The following is a 12,061-nucleotide window of genomic DNA, read 5'->3' as shown; positions in this document are numbered from 1 at the left end:
TCCCGGGATGGTGGGACTGTCCTGTGATTGGGGAAACTGGGCCTGTATTATCTGGAGTTTCGAAGAATGAGAGGTGATCTCGTTGAAACCGACAAAATACTTAAAGGGATAGACAGGATAGATGCAGCTAAGATGTTTCCCCTGGTTGGGGAGTCCAGAACTAGCAGACATAATTTCAAAATAAAAGAGAAGCCACTTAGGACACAGATGAGGAGAAATTTCTTTACTCAGAAGGTTCTGAATCTTTGAAATTCTGTACCCCAGAGAGCAGTGGAAGCTCAGTCATTGAGTATGTTTAAAGTAGAGATTGACAGTTTTATAAATACCACTGACAAAAAGGGATATGAGGATAGTGTGGGGGAAAAGGCATTGGATGATCAGCCTTGATCAAGATTATCGGATGTGATTGGTCATTAATCTACCCGTGCTGTTTGTCATTTATTATCCCATGTTTTTCCAAGAAAGATATATTTTGTACAGGCTTATGGCCTCTAGAAATTTCCAACCACCGACATTAGACTGGCTGGTCAGTAGCTACAGAAATTATCTAATGTCTCATTTTATAAGCAGGGCGTAACATTTACAACCCTGCAGTCCCCTGTCATCACTCCCAGATCCAAGGAGGATTGAAAGCTTCTAGCCAGTGCCTCTGCTTTGTCCACCATTCCTTCCCTCAACAAACATCGTATATCCCATCTAGACTGAGGAACACTTCTACACTATTGTGGTACAAAAAGTATTGGATTGAAAGAGGTTAACTGAACTTGTTTGTTCATTGACTGTAATTAATGTCAGTCACTGCAGATCCTAATTGTGTCACTGGAGGGTTTCCCACTTCTCTTCATAAGGGACTCCTTTCAATGTGTGAACTCATAGTGTCAGTGGGAGCATCAACCCTGGCACGAACAGGGATACGTGGCTGCAGAGAGAGAGAGAGAGAGAGAGAGAGAGGATCGATCAAGATCTGAGACCAATAGATTGGAATGTTCCAACAATGGGTCAGAATCAAAGAACAATAGATTGGAATGTTACAACAATGGACAGCAGGAGTATCTCTTATTGGTTTGGCCTGGTTACTGCTTAGTATTTTTGGATGACATTAGAATGGCGGATCTATTATGCTCTGAAGATGATTCAAACGGTTTACTACCACAACCTCGCTATTATTGGTGGCCCTGGTAAGTCTCTGTATCCAACTATTAGATCCATAAACCATATTTCACTGATATGGTGTTTTTGTGAATTAACTTTGGGAAGAATTAAGCCACTGTCTTCAGACTCTGTCTCAAACTCCACTCTACATCCACTATCTGCATCCACCTGCCTACCCAATATCTGAGGCTGAAACATGCTGTTTGGAACCTCTGTGTTATATTTATACTTGAGCTAACCATATTTCCCTCAACGCCAGCTCTACCTACTACCACCTTTGTTATATCACCCATCATCACCTCTGCCTCAGCCCATCTGTTGCATAAACCCTCATCTGTGCCTTTGTTAAATCCACTCTTGACTATTCCAATTCTATCCTGGTCACCCTCCCCGTTATAAACCTCCATAAACCACAGCCCATCCAGAACTCTGCTGCCTGTCTTCTAACTCACACCAAATCCCGATCACCCATCACCCCTGTGATCACTGATCTACATTGGCTCCCGGTCTGGCAGCACGTGAATTTTAATATTCTCATTCTTGTGTTATAATCCCTCCATGGACTCACCCCTCCAATTAGTCCTTTTCCCCTGTACATTTCACATATTATTGAAAATCTTATGCCTTCAAGTCTTTATCCAATTCCCGTTTTGAAGTGAGTTGCTTTCACTCTATATCTTCCCCTGCTGCGATTTTCACTCTATGTCGGCACTGGTGCCAACACTATGGAAACCTGGATCCATAAAATGATGTGAACTGCTCAGCCGGCAACTTCTAGTGTGGATAGCTCTGTGTCCCGTGCTGGGCAGGGATCTAGCCTGGGTATACCATGCCTATGCTGTTAGTGTGAGGAAGGATTTGAATTGACGTCAATAATTCATTCCGACAGCTTTGATGTCCTTCTTTGACACTTTGTCTCTGCATGTCCATTGAACGCCTCTGTAGTCACTCTCAGGTGAACACACGTTCAGCAGCACGAGGAACCCCGTCGAATGTTATTCAAAAGGGCCAGGCATCTAACTTACAGGCTTTTGACTTACGTCTGCGATTTTGAAAAAATGGAGGTGCTGTGGATGGTTTGCTGGAGGTTATGTTGTGAGCTGCTGTAGACATTTAGGGGGGACAGAGGATTTGGTAACCCAACTCTGGACGAGATATGGGGACTGTATTTACAGTGTCTCTGGCTCTGTAACATGACCAACAAATGGAGCAGGGGCTGCATGAGGGGAAGCTCGATAAAGAGGGGGGAGGCAGGGGCCCTCCCCTCCCCACTCCGGGGTTTCCAACAGCACTTTTCCTACATACACCTAACCTCGGAGCAGTGATATGAGGTGACACTGATTCAACAAGGAGGTGGTCACAGAGCTGTGTCAACTCCTGTAACGCTACCTGAAACTTCACACCAGGGTGAGGACGGAGCTGCCAATGGCTATTAAGGTCTCAGTTTCATTGCACTTCTATGTATCTTTGAAAATTAATAATAAAACAAACTTAAAGGCTTTGTATCTGAATGCACGAAACCTTTGGAGCAAAATAAATGAGCTAACAGTGCAAATAGAGATAAATGGGGATGATTTAGTGGCGATTACTAGACGTGGTTGCAGGGAAGTCAGGCTTGGGAATTGAATATCCAAGGGAGACAGGAAGGAAAAGGAGGAGGTGTAGCTTTGTTAGTAAAGAAAGAGATCAGTGCTGTGGTGAGAAATGATATAGGCACTGGAGATCAAGACATAGAATCAGTCTGGGTAGAAATAAGAAATAGCAAGGGAAAGAAGTCCCAGGTGGGAGTAATCTATAGGCCCCCAAACAGTAGTTCCGCAGTGAGGCACAGTATGAAGCAAGAAATACTGGGACTTGTAAGAAAGGTACGGCAATAATCATGGGTTATTTTAATATGCATAGAGACTGGATGAATCAAATTGACAAAGGTAGACTCGGGGGAGCAGGCTATTCTGGATTTGGTATTGTGAAATGAGGTGGAATTAATTAATGATCTCATAGTTAATGATCCTATATGGAACAGAGATCATAGCATGCTAGAATTTAAAATTCAGTTTGAAAGCGAGAAACTGGATTTCCACACTTGCGTTCTGGAGTTAAACAAAGGTAATTACATCGGCATGAGGACAGATTTAGCCCTCGTGGACTGGGCAGGAAGACTAAAAGGTACGACAGTTGATGAGCAGTGGCAGATGTTTTGGAGATATTCAATTCGTCCCAACTAAAATATATTCCAGAGAGGAAGAAAGATTCTAGGAGTGTGAAAAACATCCATGGCGAAGCAAGGAAGTTCAGGATAACATAAAGACAAAATCTAAGGCATACCATATTGCAAAGGCCATTGGCAGGATGGAAGATTGGGAATTGTTTAATGATCAACAAAGGGTTGCTAAGGAACTAATAAAAAGAGCAAAGGTAAATTATGAAAGAAAACTAGCGCAAAATGTAAAAACGGATAGCAAAAACTTCTTTAAGTATATAAAAGGTAAGAGAGTAGCTGAAGTGAATGTTGGTCCCTTGGAGGATAAGACTGGGGATTTGATAGAGGGGAACACAGAAACGGTGGAGACACTAAATCAGTATTTTGCCTCAGTTTTCACGGTGGAGGACACCAGTACTATTTGAATAGTAACAAGTAATGCAGAGGTTATGGAAAGAGAGGAATTTAGAACAATCATCATTACTAGGTAAAAAGTACTGAGCAAGCATTTGGGATTGAATACAGACAAGTCCCCATTGCCTGATGGCCTACATTAGAGGGTCTTAAAGGAAATGGCAGCAGAGATAATGGAATCATTGGTTACAAAATTCCAAAATTCGCTGGATGCGGGAAAGGTTCCAGTAGATTGGAAAAAACTAATATAACGCCCTTATTCAAAAAGGGAGGGAGGCAGAAAGTAGGAAACTATAGACCAGTTAGTTTAACATCTATCGTTGGGAAATTGTTAGGACCCATTATTAAGGAAGTAATAATAGGACATTTAGAAAGTCAAAACGCAATCCATCAGAGTCAGCATGGTTTTATGGAGGTCAAATCCTATTTGACGAATTTGCTAGAGTTTTTCGAAGCTGTGACAAGAAAAGTGGAAAATGGGGATCCTGTAGATGTATATTTGGACTTCCAGAAGACATTTGATAAGATGCTGCACAAAAGGTTAATACACAAGGTTAGATCACATGGGGTTAGGGGCAATTTATTAACTTTGATAGAGGATTGGCTAACCAACAGAAAACAGAAAGTATTTTTCTGGTTAGGAAGCTGTAACTAGTGTGGTATCACAGGGTTTGGTCCTTGGCCCCAGCAATTAACAATATATATTTATGACTTGGATGCAGGGATAGAAGGCACTGTAGCCAAATTTGCAGATGACACTGAAATAGGTAGTATAGTAAGTTGCAATAATTAAATAAGAAATTTACAAATTGATATGTATAGGTTAGGTGAATGATCCAAAATTTGGCAGATGGAGTTTAACGTGGATAAGTGTAAGGTTATCTATTTTGGTCGGAAGAATAGAAAGGCAAATTATTATCTAAATGGAGAGAAACTTCAGAGTGCTTCGGTGCAGAAGGATCTGGGTGTCCTCGTGCATGAATCGCAGAAAGCTAGTTTGGAGGTACAGCAGGTGAAAAGGAAGGCAAATTGAATTTTGGTATTTCTTGCTAAAGGAATAGAATATAAAAGTAGGAAAGTGTTGCTGCAACTGTACAAGGCATTTATGAGACCGCACCTGGAGTATTGTGTATAGTTTTAGTCTCCTGACTTGAGGATGGATGTAGTTGCATTGGAGGCAGTTCAGAGGAGGGTCACTAGATTGATTCCAGGGATGAGGGTTTTGTCTTATGAAGAGAGATTGAGCTCTTTATGCCTTTACTCTCTAGAGTTTAGAAGAATGAGAATCGATCTAATTGAGGTAAAGAAGATGATTAAGGGGATTGACAAAGTAGACACAGAGAAGATGTTTCCTCTTGTGGGGTAACCGAGAATGAGAGGTAATTGTTTTAGGATAAGGGGTCGCAGATTTCAAATAGAGATGAAGAGAAATGTCTTCTCTGAAAGGGTCGTGAGTCTGTAGGATTCACTACCCGGAGTGCAAAGATGCCGGGACATTGAGTAAATTTAAGGAGGAGATAGACAGATTTTGAATTAGTAACGGTTTGAAGAGTTATGGAGAACGGGCAGGAAAGTGGAGTTGAGGCCGAGATGAGATCAGCCATGATCATATTGAATGGCAAAGCAGGCTTGAGGGGCTGAATGCCTACTCCAGCTCCTAGTTCATATGTTATTAGGTTCTTATCTGTTTCTTTCCATCAAGAGCGGGTGACGTATCCATTATCTATCTCTATGTTGTCCATTGATGTATCTGTTTTGTGACAGAGGCCATCAATGTCGGCTAAGGTGAATTATACTGTCTGCTTCCTCAGCAGGGAGAAGCAGGTGAGAGATCCCGTGGCTTTCACAGTGGAGGACACTAATAACATGCCAGTAATTGACAAAGAGACGAACGTAGGTGAGGACCTGGAAACAATCATTATTACAGAAGAGGTAGTGTTGGCCAAGCTAATGGAGTGAAGGATTGATAAGTTTCCTGGCCCTGATGGAATGCATCCCAGGGTACTAAAATAGATGGCGGGAGAAATAGCAGGTGTACTGGCGGTAATTTTCCAAAAATCGCTGGATTCTGGGGTAGTCCCAGCAGATTGGAAAACAGCAGATGCGACGCCACTGTTTAAAAAGGGAGGTAGACAAAAGATGGGGAATTATAGACCGGTTAGGTTAACCTCTGTAGTGGGTAAGATGCCTGAGTCTATTATCAAGGAAGAAATAGCAGGGCATCTCGATAGAAATTGTCACGTTGGGCAGACGCAGGGTCATGCCTGACAAATCTTTTGGTATTCTATGATGACATTACGAGCAAGGTGGACAATGGGGACCCAGTGGATGTGGTGTACCTAGATTTCCAAAAGGCCTTCGACAAGGTGCCACACAAGAGGCTGCTGCATAAGATAAGGATGCATGGCGTTAGGGGGTAAGTATTATTTTGGATAGAGGATTGGTTGACTAACAGGAGGCAGAGTGTCGGGATAAATGAGTGCTATTCTGTCTGGCAATCAATCACCAGTGGTGTGCCTCAGGGATCGGTGTTGGGACCGCAATTATTTACAATTTATATAGATGATTTGGAGTTGGGGACCACGTGTCGGGTGTCAAAGTTTGCAGATGACACTAAGATGAGTGGCAGAGCAAAGTGTGCAGATGACTGTGAAACTTTGCAGAGGAACATAGATACATTGAGTGAGTGTGCAAAGGTCTGGCAGATGGAATACAATGTTAATAAATGTGAAGTCATTCATTTCGGTAGGAGTAACAGTAAAAAGGATTATTACTTGAATGGTCAAAAGTTGCAACATGCTGCAATGCAGAGGGACCTGGGTGTCCTTGTGCATAAATCACAGATGGTTGGTCTGCATGTACAGCAAGTAATTCGGAAGGCAAATGGAATGTTGTCCTTCATTGCTAAAGGGATTGAGTTTAAAAGCAGAGAGGTTATGTTGCAGCTGTAGAAGGTACTGGTGAGGCCGCACCTGGAGTACTGTGTGCAGTTTTGGTCTCCTTACTTGAGAAAGGATGTACTGGCACTGGAGAGGGTGCAGAGGAGGTTCACGAGGTTGGTTCCGGAGTTGAGTCAGTTGGCTTATGAGGAGAGACTGAGTAGATTGGGATTATATTCATTGGAATTCAGATGAATGAGGGGTGATTTGATAGAAACATATAACATTATGAAGGGAATAGATAAGGTACAAGTAGAGAGGATGCTTCCACTGGCAGGTAAAGCTAGGACAAGAGGGCATAGCCTCAAGATTAGAGGGAGCAGATTTAGGACTGAATTGAGAAAGAACTTCTTCACCCAGAGGGTTGTTAATCTATGGAATTCCTTGCCCAGTGAAGCAGTTGACGCTTCTTCAGTAAACGTTTTTAAAGCTAAAGTGGATATCTTTTTGAACAATAAAGGAATTAACGGATGCGGTGAGAGAGCGGGTAAGTGGATCTGAGTCCACGAAAAGGTCAGCCATGATCCTATTGAATGGCGGAGCAGGCTCGAGGGGCCGGACGGCCTACTCCTGCTCCTAGTTCTTATGTTCTTATGTTCTGTGTTCTTTGACAGGATAGCGGGATTCCTGATGGTCCAGGTATCTCAGCCGGATCCCCATGGCAACGGGGCGAGGTACAGGAACTGATAGAACTCTCACTCCATCAATGTACAGTTGGTGTGTGAGCATGCCCAGTACATCATGTTGGTAAATGTCCATTATCCTGGCAGCAGTCACCATACCTTCATTCTGAGGCAGTCAGACATTCCCAACAGTTCGGGGCTCCAAGCAGAACCAGAATGTGGCTCATGACCTCTAAACTCTAGACACAGCCCCCCCCACCCCCCACACAAAACCACCAGGTGAAGCAATGCTTTCGATGTCTGAACGTCTCGGGGGGAGCCCTCCAGTACACAGTAGAGCAGGTGTCCAAGTTCATGGTGTTCTGCTACACCCTTCACATCATCACCATCATGAGGACACAGGCATTAGCAACAGGAATCCGGAGCCAACTGAGTGGGAGGAGGAGGAGGCCGGGAGGATATTTCCTCGATGATTTCAAACCGTACAGGCTGTCGGAGAGACGCTGCTAAGATTCCGGTTCCCATCGGACAACTTCCCTTTCCCACCATGGATCCCCCACTTCTCCACCATTACACCCATTTGAGATGCCCCACCACAGCATCACCTAGGTAACCATCCTGAAATAAAAAACACCAACAAAATGTTTTTCATGATCATCGTTATCCAACAACACATCCAATTACACAAACAAAACTGAACTATTCTCCCTTGTGTCTTCCCTTCGTCCCTGTCTTGTGGGTTCCCTCAACCTGCCGACTGCTCCTACACAGTGTTTCCACAGTGGCTGCAGCATGGCTGGTGGAAGGCTGCTGACTTTCACTGGGGAGACAGCAGATGGCCTTGCAGGACGTCCTCGAGCAGCTCTGGGCCTTGAGGGCTCGGATTCAGACTGCACCACCTCGACATGGGCAGCAGCTCCAGCAATGTTCACATCTGAGACCTGTGTATTGTAACTCGTTTGTGACCTCGCCTTCCAGTGCTCTGACACATGAACTACCCTTTCCCCCTGGCCTGGCTACAGCACACTCGTGCTCGGTGACTCGCCACGTTCAGATTCTGACTCTATACCACCCTCTAATGTACACGCACTGTAAGTATTTGATCTGGTGGCTGTGAGTGTCAGACCAAGTGATGGGGCTTCACCATCAGTGCTCTTTTGCTGCTCTATTTCTGTCTGTGGAGCTGCTGTGACTGGGAAGTTGGTAGTATTGGGTTATAATTGGAAAGTATAAAATCAGAAGGGGAGGTTTGAGGTGAAGGATTGGGGGTGGTGTGGAAAGCCGGAGGTCCATGGTCTTACCATCTCCAGCTTGTACATCAACATTTCTAACGTTTGCCAGTTCTGATGAAGGGTCACAGATCTGAAACATTAACTCTGTTTTTCTCTACACCGATGCTGCCAGACCCATTGAGTATTTCCAGCACTTTCTGTTCACGTACACAGATGTGCCCCATTGACCAACATATCTCAGCCCCTTTTTTGTTAGCTTAAATTTGCATTTCTGGACATACTCAAATATTCCTTTGAGAATGAAATCGTAATTCCAATCATACACCTCGAAAATCCTTAGCATGTCCGTCTCTCCAGGTGTGCCTGTTGTTCTTCTCTACCAGGTTATCAATTGACTATTTCCTGTGATATGCTGGTGAGATTGTATTTCTGGCTTTACTTATTCAAAACTCTCTGAAAGTCCTCCCCCAACCCAAGCTCTTTGAGATGAACACACACGTTTGATTGAGTGCAAACTCTTTTTGTTGCCAAATCTCCTACTCATTCATCACTCAACTGAGTTTACTATTTCTCACAAACCAAGTAAACCAAGCCTATCATCCCGATGTCTGTGTTCCCTCTCCTCCACCACTGTAAGGTCTGATCTAGTGTCAGAGATTACCCAAAAGGAGGTCAAAGGGTCACAAGCAGTTTATTGAGAAGTGACGGTTCAAAAACAGCACAAAATCAGAATAAACACAGTAGAGAAACGATCTGTGACACATGAGAAAGGCTTTCTGGCTGTGCATTAGTTTTTTTAGAAGCTATTATTAAAGATGTTATAGCAGGGCAGGTGGAAAAATTCAAGGTGATTAGGCAGAATCAACATGGTTTTGTGAAAGGGAAATTACGTTTAAACAATTAACTGGAGTTCTTTGAAGAAGTAACATGTGCTGTGGATAAAGGGGAACTGTTGGATGTACTGTACTAACTTTCCAGAAGGCATTTGATAAGGTGCCACATCAAAGGTCATTGCGAAAAATGCAAGCTCATGGTGTAGGGGGTAACACATTGCCATGGATAGACGTTTGGTTAGCTAGCAGGAAACAGAGAGCAGGCACACATGGGTAATTTTCTGGTTGGAAGGATGTAACGAGTGGTGTGCCATAGGTATCAGTGCTGGGGCCTCAACTTTTTACAGTTTATTTGAATGAATTAGATGAAAGGACCGAAGGTGTGTTTGCTAAATCTGTTGATGAAAGAACGTTCGGAAGAGGACATAAGGAGGCTATAAACGGACATAGATAGATTGAGTGAGAAGGCAAAGATCTGGGAAATGGATTAGAATGTGGGGAAATGTGAAATTGTCCATATTGGTAGTAATAATGATATTAAACTAAGCCTATTATCTGAATGGTGAGGGATTGCAGAACTCTGAGATGCAGGAGTATCTGGGTGCCCTGGTGTATGAATTGCATATGGTTAGTATGTCGGTTCAGAAAGTAATTAGGAAAGCTAATATAATGTTATCATTTATTGTGAGCGGAATTGAATACAAAGGTAGGGAAGGCTTTGGTGAGACAGTATCTGTAATTCTGTGTTCAGTAATGGTCTCCTTATTTAAGGAAGCATGTAAATGCGTTGCAAGCAGTTCAGAGAAGGTTTATTATACTAATATGGGCGGACTGTCTTCTGAGGAAAGGCTGGACAGGCTAGGCTTATATCAGCTGGAGTTTAGAAGAGTAAGGGGCGAATTGATTGAAACATTTATGATTCTGAGCGTGGGATAGAGGAAGTGAGGGCGACAGAGAGAGAAAGGGAGAGATAGAGAAAGAGAGAGCTGAGCACATCGGCTGCTGAAAACCTCATCCATGCCTTTGTTACCTCGAGATTTGACTATTCTAACACACTGCTGGCTTGTTTCCCACATTCTACTCTCTATAACCTTGTGGTCATCCAAAACTCTGCTACCATCTTCTAATTTACACCAAATTCTGTTCACCCAACATCCCTGTGCTCACTGACCTACATTGGCTCTTGGTCCAGTAACACTGCAATTTTAATATTCCAACCATGAGATCAAATCCCTCCATGCACTCGTCATTCTGATTATCCCAATCCCCTGTCCATTTCCAATATTCCTGAAACTTGTTCATCATAAAGTCTTTTGCTAATTCCCTTTTTAAAGGTGGGTTTCTTTCCCTCTGTCTCTATCCCTGACCACATATTTCATCTCGTCATCTTCCACTGTTGCTGTGGAAGTTTGTTCATTAAAAGTGTGTGAGCTGCACTGCCAGTCACATCCAGCACATGTGCAGTACACCCAGGCTGGCCGGGGTGCTCGCGTGGGTGCAACGTGCGTGTGTCTGTAGCGTGAGGAGGGGTCTGAATATGGTGTTAATCAACCATTCCGGCAGCTTTAATAGCTCCTGTCCATTATTTTTTTTAACAGATACAGCACTGAAACAGGCCCTTCGGCCTACCGAGTCTGTGCCGACCATCAACCACCCATTTATACTAATCCTGCACTATTCCCATATTCCTACCACATCCCCACCTGTCTCTATATTTCCCTACCACCTACCTATACTGGGGGCAATTTATAATGGCCAATTTACCAACCAACCTGCAAGTCTTTTGGCAGGAAACCGGAGCACCTGGAGAAATTTCACACAGGCAGCACCCAGAATAGAGCTTGGTCGCTGGAGCTGCGAGGCTGCGGTGCTAACCACTGCGCCACTGTGCCGCCCCTGCAAAATCATCTCAAAGGGACATGAACTCTGTTGCCACTCCTACACCACTGTAAGATCTGAGAGAGGTCACAGATTATCAGAAAGGATGCCGAAGGGTCACAAGCAATTTATTGCAGGGAAACCATTGGAAAAAATTCGGAGGGACCGGATTAATCTACACGTGGAGAGACAGGGATTAATCAGGGTTAGTCAGCATGGCTTTGTCAAGGGGAGTTCGTGTCTAACTAAATTGATTGTTATTTTCGAGGCGGTGACTAGGGGTGTAAATGAGGGTAAAGCAGTAGTCTATATGGACTTCAGTAAGGCTTTTGATGGCGTCCCACATGGGAGATTTGTTAAGAAGGTAAGAGCCCATGGGATCCAGGGCAATTTGGCAAATTGGATCCAAAATTGGCTGAGTGGCAGGAGGCAGAGGGTGATGGTCAAGGGTTGTTTGTGCGAGTGGAAGCCTGTGACCAGTGGTGTACTGCAGGGATCGGTGCTGGGACTCTTGCTGTTTGTAGTGTACATTAATAATTTAGACGTGAATATAGGAGGACTGATCAGTAAGTTCGCAGATGACACGAAAATTGGTGGTGTTGTAAATAGTGAGGAGGAAAGCCTTAGATTACAGGACGATATAGATGGGCTGGTAAGATGGGTAGAGGAGTGGCAAATGGAATTTAATCCTGAGAAGTCTGAGGTGATTCATTTTGGGAGGGCGAACAAGGCAAGGAAATATACAACGGATGGTAGGACCCGAGAAAGTACTGAAGATCAGAGGGACCTC

The sequence above is a fragment of the Heterodontus francisci genome, unplaced genomic scaffold (genome assembly GCF_036365525.1).
Source record: "Heterodontus francisci isolate sHetFra1 unplaced genomic scaffold, sHetFra1.hap1 HAP1_SCAFFOLD_113, whole genome shotgun sequence".
Taxonomy (NCBI): domain Eukaryota; kingdom Metazoa; phylum Chordata; class Chondrichthyes; order Heterodontiformes; family Heterodontidae; genus Heterodontus; species Heterodontus francisci.
This window is presented reverse-complemented; position numbering follows the sequence as displayed.